This window comes from Motacilla alba, chromosome Z, assembly GCF_015832195.1.
Source record: "Motacilla alba alba isolate MOTALB_02 chromosome Z, Motacilla_alba_V1.0_pri, whole genome shotgun sequence".
Lineage (NCBI taxonomy): Eukaryota > Metazoa > Chordata > Aves > Passeriformes > Motacillidae > Motacilla > Motacilla alba.
In genome coordinates, this window is record NC_052046.1 from 52587785 (window position 1) to 52602398 (window position 14614).

General features: G+C 36.9%; 1 long non-coding RNA gene across 1 annotated transcript; it reads right to left on the bottom strand.

Annotated features, from left to right (window-relative positions):
- Positions 1-603: 603 nt before the first annotated feature.
- Positions 604-4755, bottom strand: LOC119695842. Its single transcript, XR_005255407.1, has 4 exons — positions 4655-4755; positions 3477-3543; positions 1717-1888; positions 604-1629 (listed from the first exon to the last, which is right to left on the bottom strand). It is a non-coding gene; the product is annotated as an uncharacterized LOC119695842 (long non-coding RNA).
- Between the last annotated feature and the right edge of the window lie 9859 nt (positions 4756-14614).

Genomic DNA, 14614 nt, shown 5'->3' on the forward strand with positions numbered 1-14614 from the left:
AGTCACCAACAAAACCAGCAGAATAGCAGGGCTCAAACTACAGTCTGTATAGGATACCATGGCAACATCTCCAAACCAAAATATCAGGAGTTCAGATGACATACTTTTTTATTAATTTCTATCAAAAAGAAATACATGGAAAATGTAGACAAGTGACCTCACTTCATAAAATAAAACTTGTCAAATAAAGGGGAAAACTACCCCCAATCTTTTTCTAGCATTTTTTACTTAAGGTATAGCTAATATTAAATTGTTACTGAATAAGGATCCAAATATATTTTGACAGAAGAGCAGTCTGAAAACTCTGAGTATGTATGTCAATATAGTTTCTGTAGAGGTAAATATTGATAAAGAATATTTGACTTTTGTAACAATTGAACATAATATTTTTTAAATGTTGAGCTATACAGATGCATTGATGCTTTAGCAAGTGAAGAATGCAATTGCTGAAATCATCACCACCTCTTGCACCATGTCATTCATCATAGAGTTGCCTTTGAGCACAAAAACCAAATTAATTCAAGATGCAAGATAATGAAAAAAATGTCTTCCAGAACAACACATGTCAATTACATCCTTTAGTCCTTGCAACCAGACCAGATTTAATCCAAAGACATTTGCATAACAGTTTCTATCTTTCCAAGCTAAGAATTTACTCCTTTTTTTTTTTTTAAAGATGCTAAGAAGGCAATTTCTCAGGTAACACTACATTTAGACATATCAGAAACCTATAGAAACTGTGGCATAAGTACATATGTTTCTGACATGACCAGTAAGAAATCTGAATCATCTCATGCAACCTTCATACATGTACTTGTTTAGAAAGTTAATATCTTAGGATGAGTCCTGAGAAAATTTTGGAGTTTGATGAACGGAGTCCTTTTCTATTTGGGAAAAGCAGAAACAAAAATGAAAAATAAAGCCAAATAGGACAAAAAAATGGAGTGGGAAACAAGTTACACAAGTTTTCAAAACGTGACAGGTGAAGCGGAGCTCTCAGCATTATGTAATAAGAAAAAGAAGATGAACAAACAAGTGTGCTGCTTTTCCTGGATGACTACACCCAGATCACCACCTCTCGCTGTGACAAAGGCCATTGATTCCCATTAATTGACAGCTGTGAGTACCTTCACTTCTCTAAGTCCTTTCCTGAAGAGCTGGTCCTGTTCATCAGTTGTTTGCCCTAACCTATCCTTGGATTTATAGCTTCTGATTATGCTCTTCTTTACAATGCTGTGCAGTTAATTAAGACATATGTGCGTTCTACTCCTCGTGTGACTGAGAGCACAATTATACCCACAGGCTCATATTTCTTTCACGTTTCTATTGTTTTTGAGCAGAGATGCCTATGTTTGCCTCGTGTTCTCTGTCTATTTCTTATGTCGGCCTAACTGCCTACAACTGATTTTACAAATGGCTTTTAATTAAAAATGATATTATGCAGTCCCTTATGCTGTGCTCTTGTCTTTCCCCCATGATCTTAGCTGTCAGAGGCAGAATGTTTTGGAATTTTAATTTTACTGCAAAGTTCTTCCCAATGTTGTCCTTAATTCCTGCAGCCTTAATTCCTTGAGTAGCTGGAAGCTGAAAATCACATTATTTGGATTACCAGGCAATTTTGCAAGTTTTCTGCAAAAAAGAACACATGAGAGAATTATGCCATGCAGTGTTGACCAAGCTAGAAGTTAAATAATAACCATTTGAATAAATTTTTACCTGCTGATTTATGAAGAAACTTTCTCTTTTCTGGTCTTAGGGTGTTGCAGTTAGCCTGTGAAATCAGATCTATGCAAGATAGGCTTTGTAATGGCATCCTCACTCGAGAAAAAGGGAGAAGAGTGGGCTCTGCTAGCAACTTTTAATGTCTCAAGCCCAGAGTGACAGTCTTCTGCTTAACGAAAAAGATAGAAATAAACTTAATTTCAATCGTTCTTTCAGATGAAATGAAGGTTTGAGTCGTGATCCAAAGTATTTTAAGAAAAAACTTAAATGCTAAATTTCCTTCTTTCTTCATAGCCACTATTCATCTGAATCCCTGTATGCCATGTGCGAGGTGAGAGGAAATTACACCCAGAAATTTTAAATCCTTAAAAAATATAGGAGCAGTGCTGCATGGCTTTCAGTGTTGCATACAAGCATGTTAGCTTCCTGTCCGCACCTTAGCTCTGCAGAATACTTATTTTTGCAGGGTGTTCCACCAGCAGAAGCAAGGCTGAGAAGAGTATATTTTTTATACACATCACACAATTTCTAATGCTTTTATACATGGTCTATCAGTACAGGACTCTGATTCGCAGAGAAGGTTTATTGACACTATTCTAATAAAACCAGTAAGAAATAGCACTAAAAGGCAGTCAGACAAAATAATCGTGAGAATATCTCAAGAGAAGAGTGAGTCAGTACTGTTTCTGCCACATTTGAGTGAAAACCTCTGATTCTCACCCCAGTTTATAATTGCCTTAACTTAGTTCATCATTAAAATCTTTTTTCCTTAACTACAATTTCTAATAATAATGGTTTAACATGCAATAGATCAGTGCTGCTCACTCAGAATACCTAGAGACTGAGATGTCCTTGCTAACAGGACAGATAGGTATCATGGTTTTTACTTATGGAAAGTAACACTTAGACATAGATTTCTAGTAAAACCTCTCAGAACTGGGAATTGGGTTTCTCAGTGCTTTTTTTCCTTTTTTTAATTTTAAGAACAACTCTTGCATTTGCTTAAGAATCACTTTTGCAGCAAACATTTCAACAAGAAAATTCTTCAAAGAGAGAATTTGTAAAGGAAAACACGAAGCAAACATTAAGGCTTTCTCTGTACTGACTAAAAGATGTTGTTTTTCTCTAATGAGCTTTAAAAAACCCACAGTATCATTTATTTCACTCAAAAATCCTAGCAGTAGACAAAGTATGTTCACTGTTTCCTGTGAAGTACCCAGGTAAGGTCAAATATGTACCATACCTCTGTAACTGACTTGATTTGATTGACCTTGTGCTAACTCTGGAAGTGTTTTGTTTGTACTACAGTTTTGCCTCAGTTATTAGCATGTGAAACACTTCCTTACCATGTAAGAAAAACAGAGAAAAAACAACTTATACAGGTCTTCCACTTATGGGTGCTATCAGACTGCTCCAAAAGCAAATACTGATAGACCATTCTACTTGTCTGTCTCATTTTGCTGCTGCCATATAGAAGGTGTCAACAGAAATGTAGCTATTGTTGCAAGACTGTACACTGGCACAGGTATATGCAAACTCCTCTGACTACACTGTGGGGAAAGAGTCCAAAGTGAATTGCCTTTCCCAGTCGCCCAGAGAAACAGAATGTGAAGTATGAAAAAATTCTACCGTTCTCCTGCAGAAATTTGTGATGTTTGACTGACAGCACCACTGATTTACATCCTCATAATGCTAAACTAAACTGTCCTGCATTTGGCCTGACAGGACTTATTCTGTAGAACGGTGTTTCATACCTTTTTGCATCTGTAGCACACATCCTGAAAGCTTGCATGGCAGTCTTCTGCTGATGCTCATCACACACTGAAGTAGCCAAGATATTGAAGACATTAACAAAAGACATATTAAGTAATTAAAGTGCATTATTGATATTGTATTTCATAGAAAAATGATTCAGAAAAAGAAGACAAATGCATTTTCACCCAAAGGTTTATGTCGATACTGTTTATAAAAGCAATGAATGTATCAAGACGCATGCTAATGTATCAAGACGCATGCATGTCAAACATCTGCAGTAATTTCATGGCATGAGTTTCCAGTGACCTTCTGGGACATTGCCACTAATTTTTCTCATCAAGAAAAATTATTTCCACATTCTATCATGCCAGTTTCTGGAGGTATGCAAAAAGGAACTAGTGTACAGTAACTCAAATTAGATACAGCATGTCTCTGCTTAATTTACTTCATGCTGTTAATTACCCATCTACAGAGATTTTAATGATGCCACATTTAATAATCCAGATCTGTCTACGTGTAAGCACATGTTTAAACTGAGTGGAACTTATTTTATTTTGGTGTACAACTGGCAACCTGGCAATTTCATTTGAGAGGGTGTTGAGTAAGATGGTTTTTACTAGTCCTTCTGACAATTACGGGTCGATAGTCTAGAAGGCTACCCTAAAAGGCATTTTTTCCTGATGAGACACTTCGGTGGAGAGCAAAGTCGTTTAATGCCTTCCTCTTTTTCGTTTGCATTCAGAACAAAGGACCCAGCCACATACTGGGTCATAGATTTAATATGTATTCTGCAAAGAGCTGTGCTGAGGAGGCAAATCCTCCAATTTTCTCATAGCCTACCCTTGACTGTAGTGGTCACAGTTGTCCTTGCCTGAAAAATAACATTGATTGATCAGAATAAAAAGTACCTCCTAGCGAAGAAGTACTTGTAAGTTACAAGCTGTTTGTCTGTGGTGTGAATCACCTCTCTAAACACCTGAGCTGAAATAGGGCAGATGCTAACATTCTTAAGCTTTGTTTTGATGGGATGATGCTGTTATAAGAGGACTGCTCCTTTGAATCAAATTAAATCTATATTCTGATACTTGCTGAATTTGAGAAATGAGCATAGACTGTCTATAAGCTATCTCATAAGTTCCCATTTTTGAAAATGTGAATAATTTTTTATTACATTTACCTACACCTGGTGTTCTACTGCCAGTAGTATGGTGCAACATGGCCTCCTGCTTCAGTCCATGCTCTCCATCCCCAAGTACTGTAGCCCATGCCCTGTGGCACTGCATAGTAGTCCTGTAAAACATGGACACTTGGTCAGGTAATCATTCCTGCTGCTTTTTGCCACATTGAAAAATTTCAGCCTATAGGGCTATTTTTAAAAAATAAAGTAATACATTTAAAAATTTATAAACTATTCTTAAATTAAGAAAATATTCACCTGTGCTTTTAGAGGATTAACCTAATCAAGGCAGAAAACTTGACTTCCATTAGAACATGTCTCATAAGTCATGAAGATAAAGTTGAAGACTATGCAGAGAGTAGTATTTTAACTACTGTAGGAAGAAATGTGCTTAGTTTCTTATTTAAATGTAAATAAGCAAGCAGTATGCAGTAAATAAACAAGTTTTCAAATTATTTTACAAATTTCACAAATAATTAATACCGTTAATCTATCCCATTTCCCTCTTGTCATAACCTTTACTTCTTTTGAATGTTTTGAAATTCATAGGGTTAGTGAGGTCCTTAAGAAAAAAAAGAAGAAAAAAGTTAGATTTTTAATCTGAAATAATGCCAAAATATAAGAGGGTTCTGCAAAATACCAAGAAACCATTGACATTTTTTATCCAGAGTATTGACATTGCAAACATCTTGTACTACAAAATGTATACTTTTATTGGAACTTACTTTTAAGCTCTTATTAACCTTAATAAACTGACCACAGAAATGACGTGTCAAAAGGAATCCAACCATTTGCTTAATAATGTCTCACAATACTTGAAAAATAGGATCACAATCTTCCAAGTCTTATGATGAATTTGGTTTCTCCCATCCTTTACATATATGCTAAGGAAAACTGCACCTGTATTATTAAGTAATATTCAACAGCTTTGATTTATATTTCTAAGGTGGCAATTTGGCTTACATCAGTTTTAAGGCTTTCAATTTTTCCTTTTACACAACTCCTTTCCAGTTACTCTATTATAACTTTTTTGTCGTATGAGAACATATGTATTTTTCATCGTATACTTCCTCTTTGGAAAGAATGTCTGTCTTCATATTTCTTACCTGTGAACACTCTTTAACATGTTTTTTAGCAACTTGTCTCAGTCTCACATGTACCAAGAGTCTATTGCTTTGCTCTTGACCTTGCCTACTGAAATGTCCCTTGAATGTGCAAATTCTTAAATATGCTGTTCTGTCTTTCTTTCTTTTTTTAAATTTAGGTTTAAATTAGGTACTCATTCCAGGACTCCTTTCGCCAGCACATTCACAAATTCTGCTTTTTTAATTGTTCAATCAATTGCATTTGATCAATAAAGAGAAGTTTTCTTATATATTCTACTACTCATAGTCAAGTGGTCTTCTGGAGGTTAGTCAAAGCTCATTGTCTCTCACTGGTGCTTAGATAACCTTTCTTTTTTTTTTTTTTTTTTTTTTTGGAAAACCAAACCTAGACAAAAAGCCCAAACTACTACTTAGGAAATTATATGACAATTTTTAGACTTGGAAAAGATTAAACTGTGACTCTTGATATTTTATAGTTAGGCTTCTACAGAGTAATGATAGAAAGGGAAGTTCTTGGAATGACTTCCAAGAACCAAACATTTCCATAATTTAATTTAACAAACAAAAGATGTTAAATTGTGTTTCTAATCCTTGCAGTAGCTTGCTGTTATGATTTCTTCACAAGTACAAAGATAGAGCTCAGAGATATTACAGAATTGTAAAGATATTGAACAGATCAAAGGTTTATTGGCATGACAGAGATGGACATATCACTTCACTTGCATTCATCACATTTCATTATACAATCAAAACCACTTTTGTACCATTATTACAGCTGGGAAACCTACTACAGAATTTCCTTCTCTGGTAAAAAGCTCAGATGGAGTAATCAGGGCGTGATGTTTGGTTGAAATATTTCTTTGCAAGTATCTTACACATTATTTTTTTTAATATTTTTAAGCCAAACTTAGTCAAGGCTTCCTTTAAACTTGGTATGGGCACATTTTCACATAAAAGGATCACCTAGCAAAATTCCTAATTCTTGCAGTTGTTTGTTTTAAATGCAGACTACACTTAACTAATGGGAACAGGCTTTCACTATGTGTCTGAAATTGTCAGCTTTTTAATCTTTTATCCTTCACCATCCAAAGGACTTGACTTGACTGAGATGTAAATGTTCTAGACATCATGCAAAAATATGTTTAAAGAGTCCCCGTCAGAAAGAACTTAGCCTTGTTCATTACATGTATAAAAGATCCTGCTACTCTGTATATTCTGGGATTTGTACAACCTTCAGCTAAACATTTCTGATTCTGTGTGGACTAGAGACCCAAGGGATTGAAGACGTCTCTGTCAAGCTGTCAAGAAATAATTTATTCGGAAAAATGAAGAAACATTTTCTTTATAAGTCTTCAAGGCTATATCACTATCAGGACATTTGCCTTTGATCCAATATACTTGGATATAACTTGTTCTGAGGAGTAGCATAATTTAATTATTTATTCCGTTCTTCCTCTTTCCCACTAAAGGACAGTTAACAAAATTTGGGATTAAAAAATACATTAAATAAAATGAGTCTTTTTGAAAAAGGGTTTACTTACTTTGAATATGGTGAAACATTATTAATGGCTCTTCTGAAAGCATTCAGCCTATGAGAGAGAGGCTGTTACAATGAGAACCCACACCAGTAAAAATTGATAGACTACCCTGAATGATGGGAGTTTCCTCACATCTGGCAGTTTCAGGACATATAAGAAACACTTCAGAAAGGTATCTGTGCCTAATGAAGTTGTTTGTCACAGCAGGAGATAAAGAAAGTTCCAGCCCTCGGAATATGAGAAAGAGATCACTTCCACTTTCCTGTACTTCCTTTCGCACTCTGCTCAGCTGACAGATACCACAGAATTGAGTGGTACCAATACAAAGACTGACAAAGTACAAAGACAATATTTTCTAAACCATAAGTGCTTAAGAGTGAAGTTTTGTCTTCCTCACGTAACACTTTCAATTGCATGAATCATGGATAGAATCTAAGTCCAAGAGTCATCAAACAAAGATTTCATCATAAGAAAACTTCCTTGTGCAGAAATTTCTCTTCTAGGCATTTGTAGCGTCTTTCTGCCAAAATAGTGAGAGATTTTGACTTACTGGGTTTCTTTAACCCTTACAAAACAAAAAAAAAAATCTCTCACAAAACAAAGGTGCATTATCAGAAGATGGAACTTTTCTGTTTCTATTTCTTACCATGCCAGGTGGGGGTGGAGTGGAGTATAAAAAACAGTATACAAAAAGAATCTTAAAAAGACTGATGCAAAGCACACAGAAAAAACATGAAAATTACTGGATTTACAGCTTATTGCAAGCTCCCTAGTGGTTTTATGTACAAGAGCATCTAAGCTGGCCCATAATTTCATGCTGACATCACAGAGATATAACAGCTTTCAGTGAATGGGAGAACAGATAAAATGCAGAACTTGCAGATCTAGCATTCAACACTGAAAAATCAAAGAGAATGTTTGCACCAATTTTTGGATCACAAAGCTTCTGACTTATGCACAGTCTGATTTAAAGTCCATTACTTCTTTCATGTCAACTCCATTTACAACTTTGATTCATCACTGCTGTCACAGAGAATATGCCATTCACACATCTTTCCTTTACAGTCAGATATTTGAAACAGCATTCAAAATGGGTTTTGAGAATTGATGTTATCTCTCAGTTCCAGCAGCAATTCCAGGCCAGGTCATTGGTTTTTACAAAATAAACAAACAAAACCCCCACCAACTTTCTGGTAGTAGAGTTGGAAATGGACATCTCAATTGGATAGTAAAGCTGGCTGAATGGTACTGGAGAACATAAAGAAGGTTGCTTTCCTTCTGTCTTCAAGATCACCTATCCCATTGTTTTGGTTTTGTATGGCCTGATTTTTGGTGAGGAGGGAAAAGGCCAGCCATGGAGGTGATTTTCTGCGAGGAGCTGCTACCAGCTTCCTCTCTCCCTGGCAAAACCAGTCTCTGGCTGGCTCTGAGACTAGGCTTAGCATGCTGCCAAGCCAGTAAGAGAAGTTGGTAACACCTCTATGATAATGTATTTAAGAATTAAAAAACCCACAAGAAGCTCTCCTTCCTTCTGCTCTCTGAGGGGTGGGGAGGGGTCATGCTACCAGGGGCATCCCAGCCACGTGGCTGGGACCATGCAGCCTGGGCTAGTGCCAGGAGTGCTCACGCAGCCTGGAGCGGCCGCATGGCTGAGATTGGCATGGCTAGGACAGTGCCATGCAGCTGCTGCTATCTCAACGTGGCTCATAATGAACTTTATTTCTAAGCTGCTTTTAGCTAGCCATGCTGAGAACAGAAGGGCAGAAGCGATGACTGCAGTGGTTCCTTTTCAGCTCCCCACATGAGGAGAGGCACTGAGTGAAGCCAGTAGCTGATGGGGCATGTACAAGTGCCAGCTGGGACCACATGACCAGCAGCGAGAGGCATGGCAAGAATTCATGAACACAGAGCCCAGACAGAATCAACTTTTCAGTGCTGCAGAACTCTATAAAAACTTTTCAGTAGATAGAACTTGAGAACAAACAAACCTATGAATATCAATTCTCTCTGACAGAGAAAAAGGGAAAGGTGAAGGCATGTGAGGAGAACATGGTGACACTAAGGTCTGTGCAAAAGCGGGAGGGGAAGGAGGAGGTGCTCCGAGCTTCAGAGCTGAGATCTTTCTGCAAGCCATGGTGAGCACTATAATACAACAAACTATTTCCCTGTAATTCATGAAGTGCATGGGAGGATGCAGACTGCATCCACAGCCTGTGAATAAAAGGTGCTCACGCTGGAGTGTATGGATGCTGAGAAGCTGTGATCTGGTGAGAGGCTTAACAGAGAGAGTGAGAACCCTTGCTTCCAGAGATAGAGAGAGATAGTTCTTTTATACCAGCACAGCTCATCCTTAAAAAACTGCACCCCATGAACTAATGGCCCATGAAAAAGCAGTTGTGTGAAGACTGCTTTGCCTATGGGAGGGACTCTCATTGTAGAAAGTTTAGGCAGGAATGCTACATTGAAGACTGAGGCAAAAATGTTATTGAGAACCTCAGCCTTCTCCTCATCCATAGTTATCAGTTTTCCAGCATTGTTTATCAGGGTGGTACAACTTCTTTGACCTTTCTCTTCTGGTTAGAAGACTGTAGAAGCCCTTCCTCTTATTCTTTGCATTGTTAGACTGAGTTCAGTTTGAAACACTCTTCTTATGATGAATCTGTAAACTTCTTAAACATTTAGAAGAGGAATGATGACAAACAGATTGTAATTTCTTTTCAGCACTCTCTAATATATTTCCTTGAATTATTTCTACAGTTACTATAGCGCTATGTTATGTTATGTAAAAATCAACTGTAGTGTTTTGTTACTCCCAATATACACTGGGAAAAAAACCTATTGTTAATTTTTTTGTTCAAGCACAGACTGTTTAACCTTTATTTCAGTACAGTATTTTAAGAGCAATGTAGTTAAGATATTTGTCATTCTTGCCATTTTATTTATTACTTCTTTCAAATGTTTTTTAAAAAGAATATATGCTTTTTGCAGACAGACACTTAACCAATGTCCTTAGGTCTAAAACCATTATAAATTTAGAAGAGGGAATTTTATGTAATTGCAAATAAATTCAGCAGTTTGACAAATGAGTAGGATTGTATGATTTAAATTAAGACTACTCCCTGGAATCTGTAAAAATGATGCTGCATCAATATGCAGTGTAAAGAAACTCAAGCCCCGATTCACCACACTAAATTATAAGGAATAACAGTTTTTCTGCAATATGTTGGAAGACCTTTTACTGAAATGTGACTTTGCTCTCACTTCAGACATCCATCCCTTCGTATTCTGGATCACTCTCTTTACAATCTTGGAAACTGAATTTTCTGAAAGAAAATGGAGGGTGTTGGTTCCTTGCATTATGGGAGAGGTTCTTCACAGTTGGGATGTGACAGATTTCTTTCCTTTATTAATTTTTTGACCCGGTAGTATGTGTTATGTCTGAATATTACCATTTCTGTCTGCTCTGAGGCCCTCGATGTCCACACACAAACCTATTGGAGTAATTTCAGAGAAGGGCCACAAAGATGATCAGAAGGATGCAGATCCTCTCCTGTGAGGAAAGGCTGAGAGAACTGGGACCAATCCAGCTGGAGAAGAGAAGGCTTTGAGGTGACAGCCTTTGAGTACCTGAAGGGAGCCTCCAAGAGAGATGGAAGGAAACTATTTACAAGAGCACAGCAGTGACAAGACAAGAGGCAATGGCTTCAAACTGAAAGAGAGCAGGTTTAGGTTAGATGCTAGGAAAAAATCTATGGTATGAGGGTGCTGAGGCATTGGAACAGGTTGCCCAGAGAAGCTGTTGATGCCCCATCTCTGGAGGTGTTTAAGGCCAGGCTGCATGGAGCTCTGAAGAACCTGGTCTGGTGAAAGACTTCATTGCCCACAGCAGATGGGTTGGAACTACATGTTCTTTAAGGTTCCTTCCAACCCAAATCATTCTATGATTCTATGACTCTATGACACTGAAACATTTTGAATAAATGTTTGATAATATATAATCTTCATTATTGTTAATGTTTTACCTTTTTTATGCATATAACATAAAAATATTTTATTTATAGGTGTACATCACAAACATGTACACTGATGTTTCAAGATGCTTTTACACTTTTCAATAACAAATATTTACCTCCTAAAATGAAATGGCACTTTTCAGTATCAATTAATAAGAAGGAAATTATTTTTGTAGTATTCCAATCAGGAAAACTAGATCCTATGCTCATTTTCCTGGAAATATAGTTTTTACTTTGTTTTGTGGAAAGCAATTATAATATATATTTTTTTTAAAAAATTAATAGATGAATACAATGTTTTCCCATTGTAGTATTAACATTTACAGCAAAATTACATAAGCCTGTACTTTTCTTGGTTTCTGCATTTACTTACAGCCTGGCAGAGATTACCTGGAAGCTTAGAAATAAAATAACTTCCTCACAAACACCTAGGAATGTTAATGGAAGGCTAGGAGGCATGTAAAAGTCGTTTATTCAAACGTGAATTAAACCCAAGGTTAATATTTTGATCTGATGTGTATTATTAACCCAGTTTACTGAAAGACCCTATGTTTTTGGTACAGAAATGGCAAATGCAGCCTTTAGAAGTCAAGCAGGAAGTGGACAATATTTCCTGAGAGGCTTTGGGGGATGTATGAGCAGCAGTGGGATAAGCAGCCAAAAGAGAGGAACTGCCGAGTGTACTGCTCCAGGCACAAGGTGACATCCTCACCTGGCTCCATTAGCTGTGCTGTTCACTGCTCATCTCTGGCACCTCTTTCTTGCCCACTTCCCTGCAACCCTGATGGGTACCAGCTCCTTTGAACAGTGGAGTCATGGCTGCCCTCTGTCCCTCGCCACGTCTGGGTGCCCTGGTTGGATAGGCATGGAGAGACCATGGTCTGCACCAGGCAGTGTATAGCTAGCTCTGTTCGCAGTCACAGACTGCAGTTCTGTCCTGATTCTACAGCCCATATAACTGCTCTGGTCCCATGCCAGCCACCCCTACCCTACCTCCAGTGCATGGGACCAGAAAGGGGATTTAGGTCACATCTTCCTGTGGAGTCTGTTGACAACTACTTTTAGGAGAGCCTCCAAGGATTTGTGTGTAATGAGAATTTCTGCACAAACAATATCATATGGATGAAATATTGCATATTCACATGGCTGATAGAGTACTGACAACCTGATAGAAAATGGTAAACATGGGTGTCATTTTTTCCTGTTTAAATTAGGAGATTTAATTCCAAAACAGATTAATATTTATCTTGCAGCAGTTTGCCTATTGAGTACAAAGTCATGCAAACTGTTGTGATGGCTGTAATTATGATTTATCTTTTGCCCTCAGGACCATCTTTATACCAAATTTATTTATGAATTCAGCTTTTACTGGATGTAAGTTGAAATGAAAAGATTGAAAATCTGGCAACTAACATTGCAAATGCTCAAAAATCTTCTGAGACAGAAACCAAATTCTTCTGATTACGACGTCACAATATGAGAAAAGGCTCTAACCTTCCTTAAACAGAGGGGAAAACACAAGTGTTTAATAGAAGGATCCAAAAGGAAGGAGGCTTAGTGAGTTACAGAAATGGAAAACATACATTAAAAATGATTATTCGTTAAATAAATGTACTCACAGGTGTGTATCATGAACCAGATTCAATAAACACTAGGGCATATGTTCAAATTTAAGCACTGACTGCAAAGTATCTTAGGTGGATGCTTAAGTGCTATGCTGAACAGAGATTTTGTGAGATAAGTTATGTTTGTCTGCTTCACTGACATACAACCTGCCATGCTTTCTGTAAAGAACAAGAATATCTTACTAATCATTCAGTTACTAATCTTACTAATCTCAGTTTTACACTGAGATAGCTTTCTTATTGTAGTCATTTCTTTTTAACAGTGAAAATGAATTATTATAAGGAAAACATTCTTGGCATATTTAAAATATTAGGCCCATGCATTCCTTAAAATCATCTTCTCATGCTGTTTGGTAAAAAAAATGGAGACAGTAACAGTAGCCCTATACAGCTCTTCAATCATTAACAAGACCTAAAGGATTAACTTTGAGTATTTATTTTATGAGGGACACCATGCTATTTTGAAAGATCACATAGAGAAATCACGTGCAAAAAATCTGGATTTTTTTACCAACTAAGGTTTCTATTAGAACTATTTGTAATTGCAGAACATATGGCTGCTGGCAACTATTGAGAAATGACATCATCTTTGACCCCAGAAATACGTGTGATAAGAGGATTATAAACCTTTTTCCATAGTGCTTTAACGCTACTTCCTAGCATGTCAGAAATTATTGCCTTAGAAATCAAGTAGTAAATATTTTAAAAGTCTTCATTCTTGGCAGACTTAGCTTGTTAACTGTGAAGGCAACATTAGCATAAATAACTTCTAAATAGTACTATTATCTCTCCCTGGCTGTTTATATGACCAGAGCAGAGTTGAACTGAGCTCATCACCACCCACCACTGTCAAAGGGCTTACTACACCTTGTGGAAACTTATTTTCCCTGGCCATGGCTTACCCTTGCTGCTTCTCCTTTCTCTAGGATTCCATTCCCAGCCCTGTGTGTACCAAACTCCACAGCTGTGATGCAGTTATGCTGCATGGCAACCAAGCAGAGCACAGGCTCCCTTTCCTTGGAGGACCATGCCCTGCCCCTGCACACATGACTCCATCACAGAGTTGCCCTTTGCACCCATCAGCTCGCTGATGCACAGGGTTTTAGCTCCACAGGTAACAAGCTTTAAGGAATGGCTGAATATCTGTCTGTCTCAGAGCATTTTGAGGAGGTAGATTTTGGGTTTTATACACTGTCCAGAATGATCTTTTGTCTGCTTCCTACAAGAGAGCAAACACCAAGAGCACAAGAAGACAGCAGTTGCCTGTCACAGTTTGATTTTTAGTATGTGGCAATAATATCATCACATGAACTATTATGCCAAATTATCTGTTGGAGAGAAACGCCCAAACCATGATTAAAAAGCAGAGCACTTATATATTTTTATAATTTATAAAATTTATTTTATAATTTTATAAAAAGTTATTTTTGTAATTTATAAAATATATTTTATATTGTTTATATTTTGTTCATATTGTTTATATTGTTCATATTTTTATATTTCTTATGTATATATATGTAAAGTACATATGTATACATAAAGTATATGTAGGTATAAATATATGAATAACATAATTTTGTCATTTTCTTTTTCACAGAGAGATAGAACTAAAATCAGAGATATTTTAGAAATTTAGCAGCAGGGTATTTACATTAAGGCACATTTTATGCTGGAGAAA